General features: G+C 54.3%; 1 protein-coding gene across 5 annotated transcripts in view; it reads left to right on the top strand.

Annotated features, from left to right (window-relative positions):
* The first annotated feature begins 863 nt into the window (after positions 1-863).
* Positions 864-7901, top strand: part of Mthfd1l (methylenetetrahydrofolate dehydrogenase (NADP+ dependent) 1 like) — a 138842-nt gene continuing 131804 nt past the window's right edge. For 2 of the 5 annotated variants that reach the window (XR_011369431.1, XM_070010927.1), the window contains exons 1-2: positions 6266-6343; positions 7645-7729. The gene's annotated coding sequence lies outside the window, so the exon portion shown is untranslated. Of the gene's footprint in view, positions 931-1556; positions 1635-6265; positions 6344-6907; positions 6976-7644; positions 7730-7901 lie in introns of those variants that run through there. The other 3 variants (XM_070010930.1, XM_070010929.1, XM_070010928.1) reach the window with 3 other exon arrangements.

Below are 7901 nucleotides of genomic sequence, written 5' to 3'. Positions count from 1 at the left end.
CATTTCCCACGCAGTGTCCAGTGAGCACCACGGCTGCATCGGTTCACTCCGGTCCCTCCAGGAACCAGTGTCTTAACCAAGATTCCCTTCACCCGGCGAGGAAGCTGACGTTTCCACTCCAACGCTCTGGGGAATGACAAAACCCCGGAGGCTTGGAAATTCTACCAGAAACGATTGGATGATTCCCGTCTGCTCGGAAAACGACCACCCCGGGGCTGGCAGCGCGAGGTGTGGCTGGAGAAGCGGGCGGAGGGCGCACGGAGGTTAAGTGGCCTCCCCCGGGCTACAAACCTTCGGAGCCGCTCACAAACCCGCCCAGCCCAGCCCCCCCCCGCCCCCCCCCAGGGCCACCTCCACCGGGACGCCCTCCCATCAACTCCGGATGCTCCTCGGCCGTCGCTGGTGTGGAAACCGCGCCAGCTCCGGGGAGAAGGGAGGGGTGGGGGGGCCGGCACCTGAGTCCTCCCCCCCTCGTGCCCCCCCAGATCTGAACGCCCAGCTAAGTCCGAGCGGCCCCGGCTAGCGGGCAGGTCGGCGCGCCGCCCGCGGGCCCCCGCCTCCCCACGTCACGGCCCGTAGGTGCAGTGCCCCCTAGGGGCTTCCGGTCCTTCCAGCCGCCGCCCCGTTACCGGCCCGCCCGGCGAGACGCGCCACCCTCGGGAGGAACTTGGCGGCGCCCGCGCCCGCGCTCGGCTCCGCAGCACCGCATCTCCGCGCCCCGGGGGCTCCGCCGCCGCGCGCCCCCCGCCCTCGCCGCACCATGAGCGCACGCCTGCCGCTCCTGCTGCGCCGGCTGTGCCTCCCGCCGCGGCCCCCGGGCCCGCCGCGCCGCCTCCGGGTGCCCTGCCGCGCCAGCCTCGGGGGCGACCGGGCCTGCAGCAGCCGCGGCCCCGGCAGCCCGGCGCCCCCCGCCGGGGACCCCACGGTCAGGTGAGTATTCGGCCGGGCGCGCGCCCAGATTCCCGCCAGCGGCGGCGACCCCGGCCCCGGGATGGGGAGCGTGGGGGGGGAGCCGCTCTCTGCGGGGACCCGGGCGATCTTCAGGGCAGGACCCGCGAGTGCTTGGTGCCAACTTGCGGAGGCCGTGGAGAGGTTTGCGCGGGGAGGCAGGGCGGGGAGCCCGGGGAGGACCGGGCCCCCTCCCCCCCGGGGCCCAGGATCGGGCGCGAGCATCCTTGGCCAGCGCCGTGCGCACGGAGCGCACGCCCCGCTCCACGTGCGCCGCCGGCCGCGGGCGCTGATGCAACCGCGCAGGCGCAGAGCGGCAGGGAAGGGGCGGTGCCGCCCGGCTGGGAGCGCGGCGGGAGGAGGAGGAAAGCAGGGGAGGGGAAGGAGGAGGACGGGAGGAGGGGGGACCCCGCGCTTCTCCGACCCGCCCCCCCCCCCCCAGCCAGGTGAGGCCGCCCGCGCCCAAGTTCCCACTTAGGCCACGGCGAGGAAGAGCGACGGCGGGCCCGCCCGTGAGGTCGGCGCGGGGACGCGGCGCGGGCGGCGGGCGCGTCCCCAGCATCCTGCTCGGGAGGCTCCGAGTGGCTCGTGCAGCGCGGACGGAGTTCTCGCCGGATCCGGAGGCTCGGGGGAGCACGCCGCGCCCCCACCCTCAGCCCCCCTCCCGGGGCCCCGATCCTGGGGAGGTGAGGGTGAGAAGGGCGGCCCCGGCGGCCGGTGACCCCGGCCCCCACCCTGTGTCCCAGGACTAGTACCTCCCTGCCCACCCGTAGCTTTTATTCTGAAAGGCTTTCCCTTCCCTTTCCCTTTCCCTTTACTTCCTTCCTCTCCCTCCCCTGCCCTCCCTTCCCCTCTCCTCCCCCCTCCTGCCCTCCCCTCTCCTGCCTTCCCCTCCCCTCCCCTCTCCCCTAGTCTATCTCTCCCCTTCTTCCCCCTTCCCTTCTCCCCATCCTCTTTCCCACCATCCCTTTTCCCCCTTGCCTTCTTCCCTGCTTCTGGCTGGTGACTTTCTGGGGTCACTTTCTGAGGGGTGGCTGATGAGTCTTGAACGTTGGGTTTGCTCTGGAATCAGTAGATGTCAGCACTCAGCTGAGCACCGTTTCCGTGGTTTGGGGGTGTCGTCCACCGCCGCCCCTGGCTCCCTGTTGTATTTTAGATAGCACTGGTCGCTGCCCTTTCCTGGAAGCTCTTGGTCCCTGATTCCCTGTTTGTCTCGCCTAACCGCCCACTCGAAATGTCTCTCAGTCCTTGGCAGTGCCAAGCCTGTGTGGTGGTAGGCACTTGGGAAGTGGTTGATACACCGTGAGTCAGTGCACCTGCAGGCCTGATCCCTGTGTGTCCTAGGTTTGTTTATTTGTTTATTAAATGAGGCTGCCAGGTCATTCCAGCTTCAATGAGGACATATAGAACAGAGGGATTCTTCCTTTTAACTATGGTCGTTTTTACTATTAAGGGTTTTTTTTGGGGGGGAGGGGTTGTTTGCTTGCTTGCTTGTTTTGAGGTACTGGGGATTGAACTTTAACTTGCCAGGCAGACTCTCTACCACTTGAGCCACGCCTGAAGTCCCTAAGGCTGCTAGTGCTGGATACAGGGGCATGAGATGGAAGTGTTGAAGAATGACCTGTTACTCCTCAAGGTGACTGGAGGACCATAACCCCTTGGGGTCAACAATCATGTGAAGGCCATTTGAGGCAGTAACACCATCTCTGGTTGTCACTTATCCACCATCTGTGGATACCCGGTAGAGACCAGGAGGTCACCGTGTCAGAACCTGCAGAAGGGGTGTCAGCATTGTAATGAAAACCCTAGTGCTGCAGTTTGGATTTGATCCCCAGAATCTGCCTGTGGAAGGCTTGAGCCACCGTGTGGATTTCCTGTGGGCAGTGAGAGGCGGGGCCTTGATCAAGGGAGGGTGTGTCACGGGGGAGGATGGATGACTGTGTGCTCTCCCTCTGTTTTGCAGCTCATAGTAGAAGTTTTGCTCTGCAGACACTGCCCTGGTGCTGCTCTTGCCAGAGGCTCAGGGCCATAAGCTTCCTTGTTTGTGCTGGAACTTTAGGAGTGTGAGTCAGTATAAACCCTTTCTCTATATAAGTTTCTCAGAGTAAGTAGTGGTGATACCTCCCTTCATCCCAGCTACTCAGAAGGCTGAGTTCTGGCAAAGATGGCAAGACCCTAGATAGATCAAAAACAAACTATAAACAAAAGGGGGAGAAGGGGATGTGGCTTGCCTGGCATGTGCAGATCCTGTGTTGAATCACACACACAAAGGAAAGAAGGGAGGGAGGGAGACACATATACACGTGGGCAAAAATGTCATCATGTTTTCCACAATGATACATCACTAATACCCTTAGAGAACAAGGTGACTGACAACCAAACTGCAGGACAGTCAAGAGTCACCTCCTGAGTGTGAAGGTGTAGAATGCCTTGTTTTGCTGTTTTCATGAATGGCTTATGGTCTAAGTAAGTCTAAAAGTTCTCTCAATACTGATAAACAGCGAAGAAAAGACAGTGCTGACAGGTGGAGCTGTGGTTCAAGTGGTAGTGCGAGCCTTGAGCACAGCACCCAGATCCTGAGTTCAAGCCCCAGGATACACACACACACACACACACACACACACACACACACACACACACACACACACACACACACACACACACACACACACACGTTTATCAGTGGGGCGGGGCAGGGGACTGGTGGTTCACACTTATAATCCTAGCTACCCACCAAGCTGAGATCTAAGGATATTGTTATCACTTGAATGTCCCCCCCCACCCCAATTTCCAAGTGTTGGAAACTTGATCACCTGTACCAGCATTGACAGAGGGGCCCTTTAAGAGGTGACTAGGTCAGAAGGGCGGAGGCCACAGGGCTGGTATTATGAGAGTGGGTTCTTCAGGGCAAGGATGGGTCTGCACCCTCATAGCTGTCCTGGCCATCTGCCTTCAGCCACCTCATAGTGTGGCAAGGAGGCCCTCTGCAGATACCTGCACCTTCACAGGATTTCCCAGCCTCCTAGCCAGTGAGAAATCAATGTCTATTGGCATTCTGTAGCAGCACAAGACTGAGGCAGATGTCTATTAAAGTGGCCTGGCCCTTTTCCTACTTTTTGCAGTATTCTGATCTGAGCAGTTAGTTAAGTATGCTAATAATCACAGAAAACACAAACACCCCTATGTACATCACCTTTATAATTAAAAAATGTTTTAAGAAAGCATACTAATATAATCCTTTTTTTTTTTTTTTTTTTTTGGTGCCAGTCCTGAGCTATCCCTGAGTATTTTGCTCATTTTGCTCATGGACCTTCCTCCCCTAGCTCACTTCAAACTGCGATCCTCAGATCTCAGTCTCCTGAGTAGCTATGATTACTGGTGGGATTCACCAGTGCATCAGGCTGATAAATAGCGTTCTGAATTACACTTACATTGTTTTCTGGTGGTCCAGCGCCTTCCATGGGGAAACTGGGAAAGTCATTCTGACCTAGAGCTTCCTACCCAGTCTGTGAGAGCCAGGGGTTACTGAGGCGTCTGCTGTAATTAGCAGTGATTAATGATAAAGCACCAAGGTGATAAGTTATCTTTAACTGGAGAATTCTCAGTGTTTGCAACACTTAACAGTCACCTAAAGACACACATTGCTTTTCCCAGGAATTAACCAGGCCCTAGGGCAAGAAATCTCTAACTGGAAACATTGATGCTATTGGGCATGCTATGTCTTGCTTGCTTAGTTGTTCCTGTAGGAACATGTATGCAAATGTTAAACTGTGAGAAGCTGAGTTCATTTCATTTTATTAGCTTTGTTGGTTACAATGTTGCATCCCCCAGCTATTTAAAAAGTTGGATGACTTCTAAACAAGCTACAAACAGCTACTGGATTAATAAGGTTAGTCAAGAGGTGTTTTCTGGGGAAAGTGGCCTTATTGGTATGTGTTTAGTGTATCAGGGTAGGTCCAACTGGACACTTGTCCAAAAAGTCCATTCACCTGACTTTTTTTTTTAATTTTAATTTATTTTTTATTGTGAAAATACTGTACAGAGGGGTTACAATTACATGGGCAAGATAATGAGTACATTTCTTATCAAGCATTGTAGCTCCCTCCTTTGTTTCCCCTTCCCATCCTCCCCCCGCCCCAACACATTCAATTTTTTAAAAATAATGTTTCATGCCTGTACTGGTGGCTCATGCCTGTAATCCTAGCTATTCAGGAGGCTGAGATCTAAGCATCATAGTTCAAAGCCAGTCTAGGCAGGAAAGTCTGTGAGACCTCTCATCTCTACTTAACTACTAAAAAGCTGGAAATTGCACTGTGGTTCAGAGCAGTAAAGCACTAGCCCTAAGCACAAAGGCTCAGGGACAGACCCTGAGTTCAAGTCCCAGAACTGGCACTAAAAAAGGTAAAAAGTCTTATTCATTTGTGGCTGGGAAGGTAGCTCAGTGGTAGAGTGCTTGCCTTGCATGCATGAGGCCCTTCACCTGACTTTTTGAATCAAACTTTTTTTTCCCCCCGGTCCTAGGATTTGAACTTGGGGCCTGGGCACCATCCCTGAGCTTTTTTGCTCAAGTCTTGCATTCTACCTGTTTGAGCTGTGGTGCTACTTGGGTTTTCTGGTGGTTGGAGGGAGATAAGAGTCTCCTAGACTTTCTTGCCTGTTTGGCTTTGAACTGTAATCCTCATATCTCAGCCTCCCGAATAGCTAGGATTATAGGCCTGAGCCACTGGTACCTGGCAACCACACCTTTTTACCATGCTTTCCAGGTCATTCTTAGGCCCAGAACTGTTTGCAGACCTCCCCCAACCTTTTCCAGGGCCTCCCCAGACCAAGCAGAATTAGGCACCAGCCTGACCTAGATGAGCAGTTCTACCAGGCTGAGAGACAGTACGGCATGAGGACTTTGTCACCCATCATTGGGCAAGCGGCTTTCAGCTGCTGCTTACACGGTGATTTATAAACTTCCCGCACGGTCCCATTTACTCCATTACAATGCCATTTCTTTGCTGGGAATTAGACACTTTATCCCAAGCGTGTAAAAGCAAGCAGATGCTCCCTGGTTGTCATCTGCTAATCTCCATGTTGTGTCTAGCCCAGCCATATTAGAGGCTGCCCGTACTGATCATGAGTTCTGGTTGCCCAGCGGGCAGTGCCCTCTGGGTACATGTCCTGTGATGCCATGCAAGACCCGCTGCTCAGACATCTGGCCAAAACTTCTTCCCCTTGCACTTTTTGGAAACTGATGTGGGCGAGGATGTGTGTGAAGGGAGCCTGGGGGCTGAGGGCACCGCTGGGTGGCGGAGCGCTTCCCTGGCATTGTGTGACACCCCAGGTTCAGTACCAGCACTGCAGAAAACCAGACCTAACAAGATCTTAATGTTGAAGACATTGAACTTGGGTAAGAATGTGTGTGTGTGTGTGTGTGTGTGTGTGTGTGTGTCAGTGTGTGTCAGACAGAGGCCAGGAAAAAAGCCTATTTCTCACCGTAATGAGTTCTGCCCACCCCGGCCCTGGCACCTCTGAGGCTGCATGTGGAAGGTGGCCATAGCAGGCCGTGTAGGGACTCAGCACCAATCCAGCTGCTCCCAGCTGTGAGGAGCTGTCAGTGGGAGCAGCTCTAGGTGTTGCCAATTCCCCTGCGTTGCAGTTGGCAGCTTCCCTTCCCTCACATTCCTCCTTCAACCTCTGGGCCCTGGAATTCAGCCTGCTCTATCACTTGCCCGCCCCCACGCTCTCTTCCCACTATTTTCTCCCCACCTCTATTTCTTTTCTTTTCCTGTGGACCCAAGGTTTGGGTTGGGGAGATGTAGAATGTGCTAGAGGACTTTGGTGGAGGAATAGGATTATTAATTTGTGGATTTTGTTGTTGTTGTTTGTTTGTTTGTTTTTTGCCAGGCCTGGGGCTTGAGCTCAGAGCCTGGGCACTGTCCCTGAGCTTCAAGGCTAACACTCTACCACTTGACACAGCTCCACTTCCGGCCTTTTCTGTGTATGTGGTACTGAGGAATGGAACCCAGGGCTTCATGCATGGTAGGCAAGCACTCTACCACTAAGCCTGGGATTATTTGTGTATGTGTGCAAACACTTCTGTGTGGGTATATGTGTATGTACATGTGTGTATATGCTGGTATTGGGGTTTGAATGCAGGGCCTGAGCTCTGTATTAGCTTTTTTTGCTTACAACTGACACACCTGAGCCACAGTTCTATTTCTAGCTTTTTGCTGGTTAATTGAAAATAAGAATCTCATGGAGGGGCTGGGAAGGTGGCTCAGTGGTAGAGTGCTTGCCTTGCATGCATGAGGCTCTGGGTTTGATTCCTTAGTACCACATAAGCAGAAAAAGCCGGAAGTGGTACTGTGGCTCAAGTAGTAGAGCGGTAACCTTGAGCTGAAGAGCTGAGGGACAGCACCCAAGCCCAGAGTTCAGGCCCACAACTGACCAAAATCAAAAAGAATCTCATGGAATTGTCTACTGAGGCTGGCTTTGAATTGTGGTCCTCAGATCTCAGTCTCCTGAGTAGCTAGGGACCGCAGGCGTGAGCCACCAAGCCTGGCTGCATTAAGATTTCTTGGTGTCACCATTTCTCTCCCTCTCCCTCTGCGCCTCCTTTTTAACAAAGGCTGTAAGTGCAGGTGTTGTGTCCATCCTTTGTACTCACCAACGCAGAAATACCCATGCTGTTTTTCTTTCTCCATGTAGAGAAGTCATCCAGAATTCGAAAGAGGTGCTGAGTTTATTACAAGAGAAAAACCCTGCCTTTCAGCCAGTTCTCGCCATCATTCAGGTAAGCTGAGAGCGAGGGGCACTGCCTTTCAATTAGCAATCACTGAACCAAACGCCAGCTGCCGCGGCATCGAGCAAGAGCAGCTGCGATCTTGGTCTGTGTGGCTCTGGTTAGATACTGGCTGGCTCCCATCTCTGTTGAGATTTTTTTTGGGGGGGGAGGTCAGTTGTGG

The sequence above is a fragment of the Dipodomys merriami genome, unplaced genomic scaffold (assembly GCF_024711535.1).
Source record: "Dipodomys merriami isolate MVZ:Mamm:240054 unplaced genomic scaffold, mDipMer1.0.p SCAF_8, whole genome shotgun sequence".
Taxonomy (NCBI): Eukaryota; Metazoa; Chordata; class Mammalia; order Rodentia; family Heteromyidae; genus Dipodomys; species Dipodomys merriami.
This window is presented reverse-complemented; position numbering and strand designations above follow the sequence as displayed.